Raw genomic sequence first — 22541 nt, 5'->3', positions numbered from 1 at the left:
ACATGTGGGTAATTTGCATTTTTTCATTTTAAGAAATGTGTGTTCAGATTGCCCATTTTTACTTGGACAATTTGTATTTTTATTGATATGTTTTTGGAATTCTTATACATTATTGTAGTAATTCCTGTCAAAAAATTAGTTGAAAAATATTTTCTCCTCTTCTGAAGGTTGTATCTTTACTCTGTTGTTTCCTATGATGTTTCCTTGACATAATGCTATGTTTTTATTTGCTGTCAGTGATTTTGGGGTGTTATCCAAAAAATCTTCTATGGATGTATTGAATTTTCCCCATGTGTTTTTTCTGTAGTTTTATACTTTTAGGTGTTAAATTTAGGTCTTTAATACATTTTGAATTGAGTTTTGTACTTGGGGAGATGTGATGGTCAAATGAAACCCTCTATTTTTGGGATTTCAAAAATGAAGGTAGATAACTGTATCTCCGCTTTAAACAAAAAATCACAAAGTGGCAATAACATTTCTTGTGTGTTCATTTTTCCAAATTTTCCCTCCCTAGTACATGTGTCTTTTATAATGTAGTTGCCTTCTCAATTGTTGTTAGAACATTTTATTTCGCCAGAGAGCATGGGTTGTGTGTACATGTTCTTGTGTGCTTAATTAAATATGTGCTAATTAGCATACCATTGGAAACTATTTACAGCACTGAAAAGTGAGTAAAATTTGCAGCACATGACTTTTACTTACAAAAATCTCATGAAGGAACCTGTAGCAAAAAAGTCAACATGAAAGGTACAACATAACTTTTTAGGAACTTCCATGCCTCCCTCACGAGAGGTCACATAACATACATGACAGGCATGCAATACTAAATCCATAAAATATTAGTGAAGATTATTTTTCTTAAAATCACAAGGACATATAAGTAGAAGTTCTAGTATTTTATCTTTCTGCCCTAGTGGTTCCTCTTTTGTTTAACAACCAGGGCACCTGTGCTCAATTTTAAAGTTCACTAAGAGATCTGTTGACTATATAATTTAGAGGATTTGGGCATAGAATGCATTTCCATTTCCAAGTGTTTATATCCTTCTCTGAGAAAGAATTAAGCTTTGATGCTATTGACATGTCTTCGTATGGGTGGAGTGTCTTTTTTCTGCCCTTTCACAGGTTTATCCAGGTGACATCCACTGACTAATAGATCAGAATGAATACAATATGCACTTGATCCACATTGAGGATGCTACTGCATAGTTTAGCTTCCAAGGAGCCACTCAATGATTGTGGATACCTTCTCAATCCTCTTGTACCCTGGTACTGTGCTGTGGGATCACTGCATGTGTGGACATTCTCCTTACCATGCCTCCCACCTGGGTTCCAGAATGAGAAAACATTCAGAAAGGATCCAAGTCAAGTTATAGTCAGTTTAGGATCTACATCCTAAGCCCACATGTAATGTGTGTGGGAAACAAATGTTATAACCACTCAGCTTTAGGGTTTTTTCTGATACAATGTAACCTATTTGCAATGTGACTTATTCTTGGGAGAGAGACATAAGTTTAGAAACATATTTTATTAAATAAGTTGGATGAGAAACCCTTTTAGAATCAGTTATTATTATTGGGAGGAGGGTCTGTATATGCACAACTATCTAAATGCATGTACTTTGTGAAGTCCAAAAATTAATTGCAGAGAACATAAGACTTCTTTGTGCACTGCAGCACCCTTTTGCTACTAAAAGTTTCATTCCTAAATTAAGCACTAGATGGTTTAGTAGGTGTTTTCTGTAGATGGGGTGAGCAGGTGTAATCATTGTGGCACAGGGCCTTAGAGCTCAAGCAGGGAAAGGTGGCATGAAGGGGTTTGGCATTACAGTGGTATTGGAGCCCATGAAAAGTGAAGAAAACCTCACTGTGGTGGTGGTGGGATTGTCTTCTGGCATGGACAATCAGAGCCTGAGCATGGTGAGGAGGCTGTCCACAAGTGGCAGTGGTCCAGAGCAGAGTAGCAAAGGATAGGAGAATTGAGGAGGTGTCCCCAATAGGGGAAGGCTGGTGTGAGATGTCAGCCTGTGAGAAGAGGCCATCTATGTGGTGGTGTGGTCAGATATGGGGAACCTAAGCAGGATAGGGAAGTATTTATGCATGAAGTCACTTTCTGTGAGAAGTCAGAGCCCCTTTTGGGTTATGAGTGAGTCCCTGGAGAAGTGCAGCCTTGTATGGAATCTCAGCATCTGGGAGAAGCAAGTAGACACCGCTGAACAGTGTTAGTTCCAATGTTGGTTGGGATTCAGTGCCTAAGTGTGATGAGGAGGGCATCCTTGCAGAGGGTAAACCTGTGTGGGTTTCAGAGACCAGGCAGGGTAAAGAGGATGTCTGTATGTAGGCAGTCCGATGTTGGAACTCACTACATAGGCAAGGTAAAAAAGGCTTAAAAATATTTTTTTTGTTATTTTTAAAAATATTTTGTTCTACATGACAGTAGAATGAAGAATGTATTTTGGCAGAACATATATACATAAAGTATAACTTATTCTATTTTGGTTCCCACTCTTGTGGTCATACAGAATGTGGAGTTATACTGGTCATGTACAATTACAAGCCTAGGAAAGTTATGACCAATTAATTTGACTGTCTTTCCTATTCACCTCCCTCCTCCCTTCCCTTTTTCTCTCTTTGCTAGTCCAATCTACTTCTATTATTCCCCTTTTCAATATTTTGGGTTACCATCCACAAATAATGGAGAACATTTGGCTTTTGTTTGTTTGGGATTGGCTTATTTCAGTTAGCATGATATTCTCCAGTTCTATCCATTTACTGGAAAATGCCATTATTTAATTCTTCTTTACTGTTTTCATTTTGGCCTTTGAAAAAATAAATCAGATTTATGTGTATATGCCACATTTTTTTGCAATTTCATCCACTGAAGGTTGTTTCCATAGCTTGGCTATTGTGAGTTGAGCTGCTATAAACATGGATGTGGCTACATCTCTGTAGTATGCTGACATTTGGGTATATGTTGAGGAGTACTATAACTGCATCAAATGTTTCCATTCCAAGTTTTCTATGGAATCTCCATACTGCTTTCCAGAGTGATTGCACCATTTTGCAACCCCACTAGCAATGTATGAGAGTAACTTTCTCCTCACATCCTCACCAATACTTATTGTTACTTGTATCCTTTATAAATGCCATTCTGACTGGAGTGGGATGGAATCTTGGTGTATTCTTAATTTGCATTTCTCTACTTGCTAGAGATATTGAATATTTTTTTTTATATAATATATTTTTAACTATTTGTATTTCTTCTGTGAAATTTTTTGCCCATTTATTGTCTGGTTTATTTATATTTCTGAGTTAAGTTTTTTTTTGGTATTGGGAATTGAATTTGGGGGTGAGTGGCCACTGAGCCACATCTTCATTCCTATTTTGTGTATTTTTTATTTAGAGACAGGGTCTCAGTGAGTTTCTTAGTGCCTTCCTTTTTGCTGAGGCTAGCTTTGAACTTGTGATCCTCCTGCTTCAGCCTCCTGAGCTGCTAGGATTATAGGTATGTGCCACTGAGCCCAGCTGTGAGTTAAGTTTTTTGAGTTCTTTGTATATCCTTGTATATCCTGAATTTAATGCCTTATCTGATGTACTGGTAGTGAAGGTTTTCTCCCAATCTGTAGGATCTATGTACACATTCCTTTTTTTTAAAATATATTTTTTAGTTGTAGGTGGACAAATACCTTTATTTTATTTATGTGGTGCTGAGGATCAAACCCAGGGCCTCACACATGCAAGAAAAGCACTCTACTGCTAAGCCCTAACCCTAGCCCCTCTGTACACATTCTTATTTGTTTCAGGAAGGAATTTTTGCTGGTAGTAGAGGACCTGGTATGAGATATCAAAGCCCAAGCAGGATAAAGAAAATATCTACACAGAAGACAGACATGGTGTGTGTTTCATAAACTGAGCTGGATAAGAGAGCGCTTCACATGTTGGCAAACCCCAGAAGGGAAATTGATCCTTACATGGTAAGGATTTCTTTCTTTTTTTTTTAATTAATTTTTATTGTAGGTTGTTCAAAACATTACATAGTTCTTTATATATCATATTTCACACTTTGATTCAAGTGGGATATGAACTCCCATTTTTACCCCATATACAGATTGCAGAATCACTTCAGTTGCACAACCATTGATTTACATATTGCCATTCTGGAGTCTGTTGTATTCTGCTGCCTTTCCTATCCTCTACTATCCCCCCTCCCCCCTCCCCTCCCCTCTTCTCTCTCTACCCCCTCTACTGTAATTCATTTCTCCCCCTTATATTTTCCCTCCTTTCCCCTCACTTCCTCTTGTATGTAATTTTGTATACCCCTGAGGGTCTCCTTCTATTTACATGCAATTTCCCTTCTCTCTCCCTTTCCCTCCCACCTCTCATCCCTGTTTAATGTTAATCTTCTTCTCATGCTCTTCTTCCCTACTCTGTTCTTAGTTACTCTCCTTATATCAAAGAAGACATTTGGCATTTGTTTTTAAGGGATTGGCTAGCTTCACTTAGCATAATCTGCTCTAATGCCATCCATTTCCCTCCAAATTCTATGATTTTGTCATTTCTTAATGCAGAGTAATACTCCATTGTGTATAAATGCCACATTTTTTTTTATCCATTCGTCTATTGAAGGGCATCTAGGTTGGTTCCACAGTCTTGCTATTGTGAATTGTGCTGCTATGAACATGGATGTAGCAGTGTCCCTATAGTGTGCTCTTTTTAGGTCTTTAGGGAATAGACCGAGTAGTGGAATAGCTGGATCAAATGGTGGTTCCATTCCGAGCTTTCCAAGAAATCTCCATACTGCTTTCCAAATTGGCCGCACCAATTTGCAGTCCCACCAGCAATGTACAAGAGTACCCTTTTCCCCACATCCTCGCCAGCACTTGTTGCTGTTTGACTTCCTAATGACTGCCAATCTTACTGGGGTGAGATGGTATCTTAGGGTGGTTTTGATTTGCATTTCTCTGACTGCTAGAGATGGTGAGCATTTTTTCATATACTTGTTGATTGATTGTATGTCCTCCTCTGAGAAATTTCTGTTCAGGTCCTTGGCCCATTTGTTGATTGGGTTATTCGTTATCTCATTGTCTAATTTTTTAAGTTCTTTGTATATTCTGGATATTAGGGCTCTGTCTGAAGTGTGAGGAGTAAAGATTTGTTCCCAGGACGTAGGCTCCCTATTTACCTCTCTTATTGTTTCTTTTGCTGAGAAAAAACTTTTTAGTTTGAGTAAATCCCATTTGTTGATTCTAGTTATTAACTGTTGTGCTATGGGTGTCCTATTGAGGAATTTGGAGCCCGACCCCACAGTATGTAGATCATAGCCAACTTTTTCTTCTATCAGACGCCATGTCTCTGATTTGATATCAAGTTCCTTGATCCACTTTGAGTTAACTTTTGTGCATGGCGAGAGAAAGGGATTCAGTTTCATTTTGTTGCATATGGATTTCCAGTTTTCCCAACACCATTTGTTGAAGATGCTATCCTTCTTCCATTTCATGCTTTTAGCCCCTTTATCAAATATAAGATAGTTGTAGTTTTGTGGATTGGTTTCTGTGTCCTCTATTCTGTACCATTGGTCCACCTGCCTGTTTGGTACCAGTACCATGCTGTTTTTGTTACTATTGCTCTGTAGTATAGTTTGAAGTCTGGTATAGCTATACCGCCTGATTCACATTTCCTGCTTAGAATTGTTTTTGCTATTCTGGGTCTTTTATTTTTCCATATGAATTTCATGATTGCTTTCTCTATTTCTACAAGAAATGCCGTTGGGATTTTGATTGGCATTGCATTAAACCTATAGAGAACTTTTGGTAATATCGCCATTTTGATGATGTTACTTCTACCTATCCATGAACAGGGTATATTTTTCCATCTTCTAAGATCTTCTTCTATTTCTCTCTTTAGGGTTCTGTAGTTTTCATTGTATAAGTCTTTCACCTCTTTTGTTAGGTTGATTCCCAAGTATTTTATTTTCTTTGAGGATATTGTGAATGGGGTGGTTGTCCTCATTTCCATTTCAGAGGATTTGTTGCTGATATACAGGAATGCCTTTGATTTATGCGTGTTGATTTTATAGCCTGCCACTTTGCTGAATTCATTTATTAGCTCTAATAGTTTCTTTGTAGACCCTTTTGGGTCTGCTAGGTATAGAATCATGTCATCTGCAAATAGTGATAATTTGAGTTCTTCTTTTCCTATTTTTATGCCTTTAATTTCTTTCATCTGTCTAATTGCTCTGGCCAGTGATTCGAGAACTATGTTGAACAGAAGTGGTGAGAGAGGGCATCCCTCTCTTGTTCCAGATTTTAGAGGGAATGCCTTCAGTTTTTCTCCATTCAGAATGATGCTAGCCTGAGGCTTAGCATAGATTGCTTTTACAATGTTGAGGTATGTTCCTGTTATCCCTAGTTTTTCTAGAGTTTTGAACATAAAGGGATGCTGTACTTTGTCGAATGCTTTTTCCGCATCTATCGAGATGACCATATGGTTCTTATTTTTAAGCCTGTTGATGTGGTGAATAACATTTATTGATTTCCGTATATTGAACCAACCTTGCATCCCAGGGATAAATCCTACCTGATCATGGTGCACAATTTTTTTGATATGTTTTTGTATCCGGTTCGCCAGAAGTTTATTGAGGATTTTTGCATCTAGGTTCATTAGAGATATTGGTCTGTAGTTTTCTTTCTTTGAAGTGTCTTTGTCTGGTTTAGGAATCAGGGTGATGTTGGCCTCATAGAATGAATTTGGAAGTTCTCCCTCTTTTTCTATTTCCTGAAATAGCTTGAAAAGTATTGGTGTTAATTCCTCTTTAAAGGTTTTGAAAAACTCTGCTGTATACCCATCCGGTCCTGGGCTTTTCTTAGTTGGTAGTCTTTTGATGGTATCTTCTATTTCCTCAATTGATATTGGTCTGTTTAGGTTGTCAATATCCTCCTGACTCAATCTGGGCAAATCATATGACTTAAGAAATTTATCGATGCCTTCACTATCTTCTATTTTATTGGAGTATAAGGATTCAAAATAATTTCTGATAATCTTCTGTATTTCTGAAGTGTCTGTTGTGATATTGCCTTTTTCATCCCGTATGCTGGTAATTTGAGTTCTCTCTCTTCTTCTCTTTGTTAGCGTGGCTAAGGGTCTGTCGATTTTATTTATTTTTTCAAAGAACCAACTTTTAGTTTTGTCAATTTTTTCAATTGTTTCTTTCGTTTCGATTTCATTAATTTCAGCTCTGATTTTAATTATTTCTTGTCTTCTACTTCTTTTGCTGTTGTTTTGCTCTTCTTTTTCTAGGATTTTGAGTTGAAGTATTAGATCATTTATTTGTTGGTTTTTTCTTTTTTTAAGGAATGAACTCCAAGCAATAAATTTTCCTCTTAGAACTGCTTTCAATGTGTCCCATAGATTCCGATATGTTGTGTCTGTGTTTTCATTTATCTCTAAGAATTTTTTAATTTCCTCCTTGATGTCTTCTATAACCCATTGATCATTCAGTAACCTATTGTTCATTCTCCAAGTGATGCATGATTTTTCCTTACTTCTTTTATCGTTAATTTTCAATTTCATTCCATTATGATCAGATAATATGCATGGTATTATCTCTACTCCTTTATATTGTCTAAGAGTTGCCCTGTGACATAATATATGATCTATTTTTGAGAAGGATCCATGTGCTGCTGAGAAAAAAGTGTAACTGCTTGATGTTGGGTGGTATATTCTATATATGTCAATTAAGTCTAGGTTATTAATTGTGTTATTGAGCTCTATAGTTTCCTTATTCAACTTTTGTTTGGAAGATCTGTCCAGTGGTGAGAGAGGTGTGTTGAAGTCTCCCATGATTATTGTATGGTGGTCTATTAGACTCTTGAACTTGAGAAGAGTTTGTTTGATGAACATAGCTGCACCATTGTTTGGGGCATATATATTTATGATTGTTATGTCTTGTTGGTGTATGGTTCCCTTGAGAAGTATGTAGTTTCCCTCTTCATCCCTTTTGATTAACTTTGGCTTGAAATCTATTTTATTTGAAATGAGTATGGACACTCCTGCTTGTTTCCGAAGTCCATATGAGTGATATGATTTTTCCCAACCTTTCACCTTCAGTCTATGTATGTTTTTTCCTATCAAATGCATCTCCTGAAAGCAGCATATTGTTGGGTCTTGTTTAGTGATCCATTCTGCTAGCCTGTGTCTCTTAATTGGTGAGTTTAAGCCATTAACATTTAGAGTTATTATTGAGATATGGGTTGTTCTTCCAGCCATATTTGTTTATTTATGTTACTAAACATGGTTTGTTTTCCTCTTTGATTATTCCCCCCCACCTTTACTGTACTACCTCCCGCTGTTGGTTTTCATTGATATTTTCCATTTCCTCTTCCTGTAATATTTTGCCGAGGATGTTTTGAAGAGATGGTTTTCTAGCTGCAAATTCTTTTAACTTTTGTTTATCATGGAAGGTTTTAATTTCATCTTCCATCCTGAAGCTTAATTTCGCGGGATACACAATTCTTGGTTGGAACCCCTTTTCTTTCAGTGTTTGAAATATGTTATTCCAGGATCTTCTAGCTTTCAGAGTCTGTGTTGAAAGATCAGCTGTTATCCTGATTGGTTTACCCCTAAATGTAATCTGCTTCCTTTCTCTTGTAGCTTTTAAAATTCTCTCCTTATTCTGTATGTTGGGCATCTTCATTATAATGTGTCTAGGTGTGGATCTCTTATGATTTTGCACATTCGGCGTCCTGTAGGCTTCTAGGATTTGGGATTCTGTCTCATTCTTCAAGTCTGGGAAGTTTTCTCGTATTATTTCGTTGAATAGATTGCTCATTCCTTTGGTTTGGACCTCAATACCTTCCTGTATCCCCATGACCCTTAAGTTGGGTCTCTTTATGTTATCCCATATTTCTTGAATGTTCTGCTCATGGTTTCTTAACTGCTTTGCTGAGCTGTCTATGTTCTTCTCCAGTTGAAATACTTTGTCTTCATTGTCTGATGTTCTATCTTCTAAGTGATCTACTCTGCTGGTAGTATTCTCAATTGAGTTTTTAAGTTGGTTTATTGTTTCCTGCATTTCCAGGATTTCTGTTTGTTTGTTTTTTATAACCTCTATCTCCCTGTATAATTGATCTTTTGCTTCTTGGATTTGTTTATGTAATTTATTGTCGAAGTGGTCGAAGTGGTCTTTCATTGTCTGATTTTGCTGTCTAATGTCTTCCTTGAGACTCCAGATCATCTGAAGCATGTATATCCTGAATTCTTTATCTGACATTCCATCTGCTGCAGATATTACCTCTTCTAAAGTTGAGTTGACCTGCATTGCTTGTGGTCCTTTCTTTCCTTGTCTTTTCATACTGATCGCGTTTCTTTCTGCTTGGTGAAACTGTTGTGTTATTGATTTTTTCCCCTATATATTTATATTGCTCTTGTATAGCTGCAAAGTCTCCCTCGCAGGCTTTGGCGGTGGCTCTGCCCCTCCTCCAATTGAGGCAATGTGCCTTCCACACCAGGAGGCCGCTGTACCTGTACTTTCCATGGGCCTGTTCTTTCGGTGGTCACAGGTCCGCCTACCTTGCAGGCGTGAGCAGCGGCTTTGCCCCTCCGCTGGCCACTAGGCCTGTTCTGTCTGTCGGTTGCAGATCTGTCTACCTAAAAGGCGCTGGTGGCGGCTCTGCCCCTCCCCCGACCGGGGCGATGTATCTGGCGGGCCACTGGGCCTGTTTTGTCGGTGGTCACGGTTCCGCCTACCTTGCACACGCGTGGAGCAGCTGTTTCATTAGTGCCTGGGCACACTCTCCTTGTTTGCCTCCCTCAGGCCCTAAGTTTGTAGAGCTTGGGGCTGAGAACCCTCAGCAAATTTGCTTTCTTCTGGTAGCCACGCCCCCGTATCTGGTGCAAGACACCTCAGTTGTCAGCACTGGTGGGAGCTGTAGCTGGGAGACCCGCGCCGCGCGGCTCCCGCAGGCTCCTGCGTCAGCACCGCCTCAGCTCCCGCCGGTTCCCGTGCCGCTGCCGCGGTTCCCGCCAGCTCCGTCCGGCTCCCTCGCCGCTCCTGCTAATTTAGAATCCGCTGGGATGGAATCTCTTTGGCCGATCTTTGGTGACTTCCCCTCTCTGCTATGGCGGGCCCCTGGCTCCTTGCAGGAGTGACCGAAGGGAGAGGTGGAACTGGCTTGTCTCTGGTCTGACACAATCTCTGGTTTTAGATCCCAGTTCGCTAATTCATAGAGGCTTGGTTAGATTTCCTTCCCATCCTCTCAAGGGGGGGAGCCCTTTCCCGGGTGGGCAGGGCCGTTAGCAGAGCCGGAAGGGCACGTGCCTTCTGTCGGGCCAGGCGGGGACCCTTCTGGCTGCGCTGGGCCGCCGGGGGCGCCCACAGAGCCAGGCAGATGGCGCCCGCGTGGCTAAGAGCCGGGCGGGGTGACCCTTCGCAGAGCGGGCGGGCCGCCAGGAGTGCCGGGATGGTGGGAGCTGTCTGCCGGCCGGGCAGGGACCCTTCTCGACGAGCAGGGCCGCTGGGGGCGCTTGTAAAGCCGGGTGGCTGCAGCCGCGTGGCTAAGACCCAGGCGGGCGGGGTGGCTGTTTGCAGAGCAAGAGCGGAATGGCGGGAGCTGTCTGCCGGCAGGGCGGGGACCCTTCTCGCCGAGCAGGGCCGCCGGGGGCGCTTGTAAAGCCGGGTGGCTGCAGCCGCGTGGCTAAGACCCAGGCGGGCGGGGTGGCTGTTTGCAGGGCAAGAGCGGGACCGCCAGGGTAGCCGGGATGGCGGAAACTGTCTGTTGGCCGGGCAGGGACCCTTCTCACTGAGCAGGGCCGCCGGGGGCGCTTGTAAAGCTGGGCGGCTGCAGCCTCGTGGCTAAGACCCAGGCGGGCGGGGTGCCTGTTTGCAGAGCAAGAGCGGGATGGCTGGAGCTGTCTGCCGGCAGGGCGGGGACCCTTCTCGCCGAGCAGGGCCGCCAGGGGCGCTTGTAAAGCCGGGTGGCTGCAGCCGCGTGGCTAAGACCCAGGCGGGCGGGGTGGCTGTTTGCAGGGCAAGAGCGGGACCGCCAGGGTAGCCGGGATGGCGGAAGCTGTCTGTCGGCCGGGCAGGGACCCTTCTCGCCGAGCAGGGTCGCCGGGGGCGCTTATAAAGCCGGGCGGCTGCAGCCTCGTGGCTAAGAACCAGGCAGGCGGGGTGGCTGTTTGCAGAACAAGAGTGGAATGGCGGGAGCTGTCTGCCGGCAGGGCGGGGACCCTTCTCGCCGAGCAGGGCCGCCGGGGGCCGCTTGTAAAGCCAGGTGACTGCAGCCGTGTGGCTAAGAACCAGCCGGGTGGGGTGGCTGTTCGCCGAGCGAGAGCAGGGCCGCCAGGGTAGCCGGGATGGCGGGAGCTGTCTGCTGGCCGGGCGGGGACCCTTCTGCCGCGCTGCTCTGGGCCGCCTGCCGCTTGCAGAAGCGGCGGGTGGCCGCGGGATTGGACTCTGAGCCCGCGCTGCCGGTCAAGTTTCACTTGTCTGGGGCAAACTGTCACGTCTAATAAACTTACTAATTCTCGGCAGGTCTCCTTTCAACGGAATTTTGCTAGAAGATCCTCAGTAGGTAGAATGTAGCTGTTTTAATTGGTGTTTCTGATCCCGTTAATGTGGAGATATTGAAAGTGCAGCTTCCTCGCCGGCCGCCATGTTGGATCCTCCATGGTAAGGATTTCTATCTGTGGGAGTAACCTTGTGTGGGCTTTGAGAGCTCAGGTTGGCCAGGATGGCTACAGATAATCTTTACGAATATGATCTGATTCATCCTTAAAGAAAAGTAGAGCAGTAATACACCATGTTCCTGAAACACTCCTCTGTATTCCCAAGAAACCAGCCAAATTAAGAGTACAGTATGAATGGTCTTGGACTAGAATGTTCAGGTAAATACTATCTTGTAGGACACTGACTCTATTTCATACATGCTGTAATTTGAGGGGTGGCTTAGCATAGGATCAGAACTTCAGCAAAGTGATCAGAATGTTCATTTTGTGGGGTGTGGTTGGCTGGCCCTGTGTGGGAACATCAATAAGAGCTAAGTGGGCTTTAGGATAGGGGACAGAAGATTAGATTAAGAAGTAAGACATGTATTAGGAAGAAGAGTGTCTTAGGGAATGATGGCACAAGATGAGAGATTGGTAACATCCAGAGTATAATCAAATGAGTTAACAAATAAGTAAAAAGTTAAAGATAATGAACACAGATTTCTTTATGTCACTTGATTGTGGAAGAAATGTGGATATTAAAAAAATGAAATTGAAATCTGAGGCATCGAATTAGAATTAGGGGTATTACTGTGAATTTAGTGATTTCAGTATATTTTAATATAAAATAAATGTGGAAATCAGTGGAAACAAATATAAAGGTGTGAGAGAGGGAACAATATGGAAAGAGATATAAGAGAAAAAAGATATAAGAGAAAAAAGGGTTAGGTAGGGTTATTAAAAGAAGGGAAGTCATTTGGGAGAACTGAGGCAAAAAGCCTGGGCATGAGTTGGTTGAGAGCAGCTCTCTGGAATGATCCCACATGAAAGATTTAGTTTTTGGACTGTTTTCATTTCAGCCTTTGAAAAAATAAATCAGATTTGGCACTCAGTTTAAGTTCATCCTCTTCTACACATGATTCCATTTAATTTTCCCAAGTGTTAAGTATAGTCATATGTACCTTCCAGAGCATGTTGTTAACGTGATGTGGGGGGCAAAAGGAGACATAAGTGAAGAATAAAAGGTGGCATCCTCTTTTATTAAGGATTTCAAGAGATCTCAAGGTAACCAGTAGCAAAATGAATGAAGGTTCATGATGGTGCTGATTGTGAGCAGCAGGGAAAGCAGAGAGCACAGAGGACACCTTCAGACTTTTTATTCCCCACCATGCTAAAGGAAGGTGGCTCTGAACACGGGGAGGCTGTCATCTGAGATCTGTGTAATGATCACCTTAGAATGTGGCACAAAAAGGCTGCCTGATCAGTCAAACCTGATGACATGAAGGCAATATGAGCAAGTGTTGCTCAGTGTTGCTCAGGTCGCTCAGGTTGGTTGGCTAATAAGTTACATTTGCATGTGGAAGCACGAATTTCAGTTTTCCTGGTGAGTTTATGAAGTGAAGTTCTTAGGAAAGACTTATCTAATTGCCTGATTCCTCTTTTATTTCCTTCCTATTACTTTTGAGTTTCCACTTTTGTTACACTTATCTATGTCTACTGTTTGGAGCATGTAATTCTCATTCTGGTTGTCCTGAGTTTGAGACCTCAGTGTTTTCCCTCTCAGGTATGTGTCTATTTATTACTTCTGCTCTCATCTAGTTAAGTGGTAGAGTAATTTGCTCTCAGGCTGGAATCTCATTTGTAATATGTTTTAAGGAAAAGATGGCATGGGATTTCTGAAAAAAGCAGAAGGTTTCTTCTCAAGATGGCGTTGGGAACAAATCATGCTGAAGTGAGTTTGAAAAATGAACTGACATCCTCAGGCATCAACTCAAATTCTCCTTCAGGTAAAAGATCATTTTCCAGTTGTCAATGTTAATTATGAGGTGAAGGATGAAGAGACAGTTGATAAGCAGGGCAGAGGTAATGTTCGTTGCTGTTTCTCTGAAGTGATCATATTGGGGACATCCAGGAATTTCTGAGGATTGTGCCATCTGTAGATAGGAATGAAGATATTTTAGAGCTACAAAGTGGGGAAAAAATCCATAATACTTTCTTTACTATTATCATTTACAGAAAATCAGATTTTGTTTTTTTTAATTGGTTGTTCAAAACATTACAAAGCTCTTGACATATCATATTTCATATATTAGATTCAAGTGGGTTATGAACGCCCATTTTTACCCCAAATACAGATTGCAGAATCACATCGGTTACACATCCACATTTTTACATAATGCCATATTAGTAACTGTTGTATTCTGCTATCTTTCCTATCCTCTATTATGCCCCCTCCCCTCCCATCTTCTCTCTCTACCCCATTTACTGTAATTCATTTCTCTCCTTGTTTATTTTCCCATTCCCCTCACAAACTTTATATGTAATTTTGTGTAACAATGAGGGTCTCCTTCCATTTCCATGCAATTTCCCTTTTCTCTCCCTTTCCCTCCCACCTCATGTCTCTGTTTAATGTTAATCTTTTCCTCCTGCTCTTCCTCCCTGCTCTGTTCTTAGTTGCTCTCATTATATCAAAGAAGACATTTGGCATTTGCTTTTTAGGGATTGGCTAGCTTCACTTATCATAATCTGCTCTAGTGCCATTCATTTCCCTGCAAATTCCATGATTTTGTCATTTTTTAGTGCTACGTAATACTTCATGGTGTATAAATGCCATATTTTTTTTAATCCATTCATCTGTTGAAGGGCATCTGGGTTGGTTCCACAGTCTAGCTATTGTGAATCGTACTGCTATGAACATTGATGTGGCAGTATCCCTGTAGTATGCTCTTTTAAGGTCTTCAGGGAATAGTCTGAGAAGGGCAAGAGCTGGGTCAAATGGTGGTTCCATTCCCAGCTTTCCCAGGAATCTCCATACTGCTTTCCAAATTGGCTGCACCAATTTGCAGTCCCACCAGCAATGTACAAGAGTGCCCTTTTCCCCACATCCTTGCCAGCACTTGTTTGACTTCATAATGGCTGCCAATCTTACTGGAGTGAGATGGTATCTTAGGGTGGTTTTGATTTGCATTTCTCCGACTGCTAGAGATGGTGAGCATTTTTTCATGTACTTGTTGATTAATTGTATGTCCTTCTCTGAGAAGTTTCTGTTCAGGTCCTTGGCCCATTTGTTGATAGGGTTATTTGTTATCTTATTGTTTAATTTTTTGAGTTCTTTGTTATTGATACTCTCATTTGAGTTTTTAATTTGGTTTATCATTTCCTTCATTTCTAAAATTATTGTTTGATTATTTTTATAATCTCTATCTCCTAATAAAGATGCTTATCTTCTTCTTTTATCTGTTTATGTAATTCATTTTCAATGTGTTCTTTCACTGTTTGAATTTGCTGTCTCATATCCTCTTTAAGGTTCCATTCCATCTGTCTAAGATATTCCTTGAGTTATTTATTTGACCATTTTTCTGATGATGCTAGGTCCTCCTGAATATTTAGTCTGTCCTGCATTGTTTGTACTCCGTTTCTTCCTTGCTTTTTCATGCTGCTCATGTTAGTTCTTGTTCTGTTGCACTGCTGAGTTACTGTTTACTATATAAATTTATTTGATGCTGGGGAGGAAAGGTATTAGAAGGGAAGGGAAGAAGTCACTAAAGAGAATGAGAGTAAGCAGGTAGAATTCAAGGAAGGGGGAATAAGAAAATTGAAAAGAATTGAAAAGACTAAAGAAAAAAATAGAAAATAAAAAAAGAGAAAAATATTTAAACAAATAATAAAAAAATAAAAACTAAAATTTACCAAAAAAATAAAAAAATTAAAAAAATAAACAACAACAACAACAAAATGAAAATGAAAAGAAACCCAAATTAGAAAAAAAAATAATTAATGCAGTCTTAGAGTTTGATTAACTCTCTTCCAGTATGTGGAGCTGTGCCCACTGGGCCAAGCTTCTCCTCTCAATACGCGGGAACCAATAACTGTGCAGCAGCTCCTCCTCCCAGACTGGCCGGGTCTCCAGTCCTGAGTGCCTAGGGCCTTCTCTTGTGTCTAGTCACTTCCCCAATTTTCCTCAAGCCAGGCCCTGCTCACCGGTGATGCTCACCACAATACTGGCTACACTCCCGGTCTGCTGCTCCCGGGAGCCCGGTTTTCATGAACGACTGGGCACACTCTTCCTGTTTGCCATTCCCTCAGACCCTAAGTTTGTAGAGCTTGGGGCTGAGAACCTTCAGCAAATTTTGCTAGCCCTCCGGTAGCCATGCCCCCAGTAGCTGGTGCAAGAGACCTCAGTTGTCAGCACTGGTGGGAGCGGTACCAGGAATTCCGCACTGCGGGTTCCGTGCCACTCCTGATTCCCTCGGTCTGGCTATCGTGCTCACGGGAGAGATGGGAGGGGCCCTTAAGGTTTCCCTTAGGGGATTATACACCTGTCACTGCTGGTTTCATTGAAGTCATCTCCTTCACCGCATTCTGGTGACGTCAGTTCTCTGACATGGTGGTATCCCATGCAAATGGCGACAGTTCGTTCCCTTTGCCAGGTGACCAATGCAATGGGTGGGTCCTGACTGGCTCTCCCAAGCCCCGTTTCAATCCTGTGGCCACTGCCTATGAAGGCTCGGTTGGCATTAACCTCCGTAGGATCCGAAGGGCTGATCAGTTGTTTTAGTGGGATCGTTTAGTGCTGAGTCACAGCAGTTTGTCTGCGAGAAGCAGGAGAACAGGAGCTTGAATTCAGTCAATCTGGGCTCGGTGTGTGTTCTGAGAGGCCCAGACTGTTCGCCCCAGATCCACGTCAGCTCAGCATTGCCTAGTGATCCTGAGAAAACAGCATTTAGATGGTTTAAGACTCCCTATGCTGGCGCAGCTGAGGAGGTCAGAGACTTGATCTCTCCGTGCCCGCCACCATGTTGGATCTCCCCAGAAAATCAGATTTTGAATTTTATTGTATGTCATTCTATATAGTAATATATAAAAATGTGTGTACCTATATTTCCAGAACTGAAAGAAGATAATACTGAGTTTTTTCTCACCATTGACAATATACATAATTAAAAAATTGTTCCTATTTAGTGCTTTTATCTTAATGGAAAGTGACTCTAAGACCCCCACATCTTTGGTAGTGATCATTTTCAGGTTTTGTATATCCTAGGCAAAATTGTTGTATGAAGCTATACCCTCTGTTGAGATAAGAGTTTCTGACTATGAAATAGTGACTTGAAAGGCTGATTGTATAGTAAAAACATGAAATTTGGTCATAAAGATTTATCTTATATAGCATACTTATAAGTTGGACTCAGTTTTATTTAAATATGTAATGAAGTAATGAGCAACCATAACAAAAATATTAATAAAGAGATTATGTTGAAAAAGTATTTATGATACAGTATAAAAGAAAATAGTGAATCAGAAATTAGTAAATGTGTATGTCAATCAAATGGAAAAATGTTCATATATGTTGTACACACTTCAAAAATTGCTGAAAAGACATGTGCCAAAATATTAACAATAGTTAATCTCAATGGTAGAAATCTGTGCTTTTGGGTATTTTATAAAGTTTTTTTTTAATTATTTTTATTTTTTTCATCTTTCATACATTTGATTCAAGTGAGTTATACATTTCCATTTTTACCCCAAATACAAATTGCAGAATCACATCAGTTACACATTCACAATGTTTACATAATGCCATATTAGTGACTGTTGTATTCTGCTGTCTTTCCTATCCCCTACTATCCCCCCTCCTCTCCCCTCCCATCTTCCCTCTCTACCTCATCTGTTGTTGTTCCATTCTCTCCCCCCCTTTCCCCTCACAACCTCATATATGTGATTTCGTATAACGATGAGGGTTTCCTTCTGTTTCCTTGCAATTTCCCTTCTCTCTTCCTTTCCCTCCCATCACTCATCTCAGTTTAATGTTAATCTTTTCCTCATGCTCTTTCCCTCTATTCAGTTCTTAGTTGCTCTCCTTAAATCAAAGAAGACATTTTACATTTGTTTTTTAAGGATTGGCTAGCTTCACTTAGCATAATCTGCTCTAATGCCATCCATTTCCCTGCAAATTCCATGATTTTGTCACTTTTTAGTGCTGCATAATACTCCATTGTGAATAGATGCCACATTTTTTTTATCCATTCATCTATTGAAGGGCATCTAGGTTGGTTCCACACTCTAGCTATTGTGAATTTTGCTGCTATAATCATTGATGTGGCAGTATCCCTATAGTATGCTCTTTTAAGGTCCTCAGGGAATAGTCCGAGGAGGGCGATAGCTGGGTCAAATGGTGGTTCCATTCCCAGCTTTCCCAGGAATTTCCATACTGCTTTCCATATTGGCCGCACCAGTTTCTAGTCCCACCAGCAATGTACAAGTGCACACTTTTCCCCACATCCTTGCCAGCACTTATTGTTGTTTGACTTCCTAATGGCTGCCAGTCTTACTGGAGTGAGATGGTATCTTAGGGTGGTTTTGATTTGCATTTCTCTGACTGCTAGAGATGGTGAGCATTATTTCATATACTTATTGATTGATTGTATGTCCTCTTCTGAGAAGTGTCTGTTCAGGTCCTTGGCCCATTTGTTGATTGGGTTATTTGTTATCTTATTGTTTAGTTTTTTGAGTTCTTTGTATATTGTGAAAATTAGGGCTCTATCTCAAGTGTGAGGAGTAAAGATTTGTTCCCAGGATGTAGGCTCCCTATTTACTTCTCTTATTGTTTCTCTTGCTGAGAAAAAACTTTTTAGTTTAAGTAAGTCCCATTTGTTTATTCTTGTTATTAACTCTTGGGCTATGGGCATCCTATTAAGGAATTTGGAGCCTGACCCCACAATATGTAGATCGGAGCCAACTTTTTCTTCTATCAGGTGCAGGGTCTCTGCTTTGATATCAAGCTCCTTGATCCATTTTGAGTTAACTTTTGTGCATGGTGAGAGAAAGGGATTCAGTTTCATTTTGTTGCATATGGATTTCCAATTTTCCCAACACCATTTGTTGAAGATGCTATCCTTCCTCCATTGCATGTTTTTAGCCCCTTTATCAAATATAAGAAAGTTGTAATTTTGTGGATTGGTTTCTGTGTCCTCTATTCTGTACCATTGATCCACCTGCCTGTTTTGGTACCAGTACCACGCTGTTTTTGTTACTATTGCTTTGTAGTACAGTTTGAACTCTGGTATCGCTATACCTCCAGATTCACACTTCCTGCTTAGAATTGTTTTTGCTATTCTGGGTCTTTTGTTATTCCACATGAATTTCATGATTGCTTTATCTATTTCTACAAGAAATGCTGTTGGGATTTTGATTGGCATCGCATTAAACCTGTAGAGAACTTTGGGTAATATCGCCATTTTGATGATGTTAGTTCTGCCTATCCATGAACAGGGTATATTTTTCCATCTTCTAAGATCTTCTATCTCTCTCTTTAGGGTTCTATAGTTTTCATTGTATAAATATTTCACCTCTTTTGTTAGGTTGATTCCCAAATATTTTATTTTTTTTGAGGATATTTTGAATGGAATGGTTTTCCTCATTTCCATTTCAGAAGTTTTGTTGCTGATATACAGGAATGCCTTTGATTTATGCCTGTTGATTTTATATCCTGCCACTTTGCTGAATTCATTTATTAACTCTAGCAGTTTTTTTGTAGACCCTTTTGGGTCTGTTAATTATATTATCATGTCATCTGCAAATAGCGATAATAATTTAAATAGTTTTCCTATTTTTATGCCTTTAATTTCTTTTGTCTAATTGCTCTGGCTAGTATTTCAAGAACTAAATTGAATAGAAGTGGTGATAGAGGGCATCCCTGTCTAGTTCCAGATTTTAGAGGGAATGCCTTCAGTTTTTCTCCATTTAGAATGATGTTAGCCTGAGGCTTAGCATATATAGCTTTTACAATGTTGAGGTAAGTTCCTGTTATCCCTAGTTTTTCTAGTGTTTTGAACATAAAGGGATGCTGTACTTTGTCGAATGCTTTTTCTGCATCTATCGAGATGATCATATGGTTCTTATCTTTAAGTCTATTGATGTGGTGAATAACATTTATTGATTTCCGTATATTGAACCAGCCTTGCATCCCAGGGATGAATCCTACTTGATCATGGTGCACAATTTTTTTGATATGCTTTTGCATTCGATTCGCCAGGATTTTATTGAGAATTTTTGCATCTAAGTTCATTAGAGATATTGGTCTATAGTTTTCTTTCTTTGAAGTGTCTTTGTCTGGTTTTGGGATCAGGGTTATGTTGGCCTCATAGAATGAATTTGGAAGAGCTCCTTCTTTTTCTATTTCTTGAAATAGCTTGAAAAGTATTGGTATTAATTCTTCTTTGAAGGTTTTGTAAAATTCTGCTGTATACCCATCCGGTCCTGGGCTTTTCTTAGTTGGTAGTCTTTTGATGGCCTCTTCAATTTCTTCTTTTGTTATTGGTCCTTTTAAATCGTGTGTGTCTTCCTGACTCAATCTGGGCAGATCATATGACTTAAGAAATTTATCGATATCTTCACTATCTTCTATTTTATTGGAATATAGAGTTTCAAAATACTTTTTAATTATCTTCTGTATTTCTGTAGTGTCTGTTGTGATATTGCCTTTTTCATCCCGTATGTTAGTAATTTGCGTTCTCTCTCTTCTTCTCTTCGTTAGCGTGGCTAAGGGTCTGTCGATCTTATTTATTTTTTCAAAGAACCAACTTTTAGTTTTATCAATTTTTTCAATGGTTTTTTTTTGTTTCAATTTCATTGATTTCCGCTCTGATTTTATTTATTTCTTGTCTTCTGCTATATTTGCTGTTGTTTTGCTCTTCCTTTTCTAAGGTTTTAAGATGTAGTGTGAGTTCATTTATTTGTTGGTTTTTTCTTTTTTTGAGGAATGAACTCCAGGAAATGAATTTCCCTCTTAAGACTGCTTTCATTGTGTCCCATAGATTCCGGTATGTTGTGTCTGTATTGTCGTTTATCTCTAGGAATTTTTTGATTTTCTCCTTTATATCTTCTGTAACCCATTGATCATTCAGTAACATATTGTTCATTTTCCAGGTGATGCAGGATTTTTCCTTCCTTCTTTTATCATTAATTTCCAGTTTCATTCCATTATGGTCAGATATGGTGCATGGTATTACTCCACACCTTTATATTTACTGAGAGTCGCCCTATGGCATAATATATGGTCTATCTTTGAGTAGGATCCATGTGCTGCTGAGAAGAATGTGTATCCACTTGATGATGGTTGATATATTCTATATATGTCAGTTAAGTCTAGGTTATTGATTACGTTATTAAGTTTTATAGTTTCTTTGTTCAGCTTTTGTCTAGAGGATCTGTCCAATGGCGAAAGTGGTGTGTTGAAGTCCCCCATAATTATTGTGTTGTGGTCTATTTCACTCTTGAACTTGAGGAGAGTTTGTTTTATGAACGTTGCAGCACCATTGTTTGGTGCATATAAATTGATAATTGTTATGACTTGATGGTGGATGGTTCCTTTTAACAGTATATAGTGTCCTTCTTTATCTCTTTTGATTACCTCAGGTTTGAAGTTGACTTTATTCGATATGAGAATGGCCACTCCTGCTTGCTTCTGATGGCCATGTGAGTGGTATGATTTTTCCCAACCTTTCACCTTCAGTCTGTGAATGTCTTTTCCTATCATATGAGTCTCCTGAAGGCAGCATATTGTTGGATTTGTTTTTTTAATCCAGGTTACTAGCCTATGTCTCTTGATTGGTGAATTTAAGCCATTAACATTTAAGGTTACAATTGAAATATGGTTTGTATTCCAGTCATGTTTATTTATTTATTTATTTTAGATTGGCTAGTTTTCCCTCTTTGGTTATTTTTCTTCCCCTTTACTGAGATACCTCCCACTGTTAGTTTTGGGCGCTATTTTTCAGTTCCTCTTCTTGTAATATTTTGCTCAAAATGCTTTGCAGTGCTGGTTTTCTGGCTGCGAATTCTTTTAGCTTTTGTTTACCGTGAAATATTTTAATTTCATTGCCAAATCTGAAGCTTAGTTTTGCTGGATACAGTATTCTTGGTTGGAATCCATTATTTTTCAGTGTTTGAAATACGTTGTTCCAGGATCTTCTCGCTTTCAAAGTCTGTGATGAAAAATCAGTCGTTAACCTAATTAGTTTACCCCTAAATGTAATCTGCCTCCTTTCTCTCGTAGCTTTTAGTATTCTCTTCTTGTCCTGTATGTTATTTATCTTCATGATTATGTGTCTTGGAGTTGGCCTATTATGGTTTTGGATGTTTGGGGTCCTGTAAGCTTCCAGGATTTGGCAATCCATTCCATCTTTCATCTCTGGGAAGTTTTCTAGTATTATCTCCCTTAGTAAGCCATCCATTCCTTTGGACTGATTCTCTGTGCCTTCTTCTATCCCAATGACTCTCAAATTTGGTCTTTTGATAAGATCCCATATCTCTTGGGTAGATTGCTCGTGGGATTTCAGCATCTTTTCTGTGTTAACTATATTCTTTTCAAGTTGATAAACTTTGTCTTCATTATCTGATGTTCTGACTTCTACTTGATCTAGTCTGTTTGTAATATTCTCATTAGCGCTTTTAATCTGATTTATGGTTTCTTTCATTTCTATGATTACAACTTGATTTTTTTTAACACCTCTATCTCCTGATAAAGCTCATTCTTTACTGATTGAATTTGTGTGGTTAGTTCCTCTTCAAAATATACTTTCAATGCTTGGATTTGCTGTCTCATGTCTTCTCTAATATTCCGTTCCATCTGAATTAGGTATGCCTTGATTTCTTTCCCTGTCTATGTTTCTGATTCTTCTAGGTCCTCCTGTATATTTAGGTTGTCCTGCATTGTTTGTAACCCTTTTTTCCCTTGTTTTTTCATATTGTTCACGTTGCTTTCCAGCTCTGTTTGACTGCTTAGTAACTGCTTTCTCCTATACATTTGTTTTGGCTTTGTATATCTCTGTTGTCTCTCTTTTG

At 40.0% G+C, this 22541-nt stretch overlaps 1 protein-coding gene across 1 annotated transcript in view; it reads left to right on the top strand.

The window, feature by feature from the left end:
• LOC143398335 (C-type lectin domain family 4 member A-like) overlaps nt 1–22541 on the top strand; it is a 75901-nt gene that overhangs the window by 34570 nt on the left and 18790 nt on the right. The window lies entirely within an intron of this gene.

The sequence above is a fragment of the Callospermophilus lateralis genome, chromosome 4 (genome assembly GCF_048772815.1).
Source record: "Callospermophilus lateralis isolate mCalLat2 chromosome 4, mCalLat2.hap1, whole genome shotgun sequence".
NCBI classification, from domain to species: domain Eukaryota; kingdom Metazoa; phylum Chordata; class Mammalia; order Rodentia; family Sciuridae; genus Callospermophilus; species Callospermophilus lateralis.
This window is presented reverse-complemented; position numbering and strand designations above follow the sequence as displayed.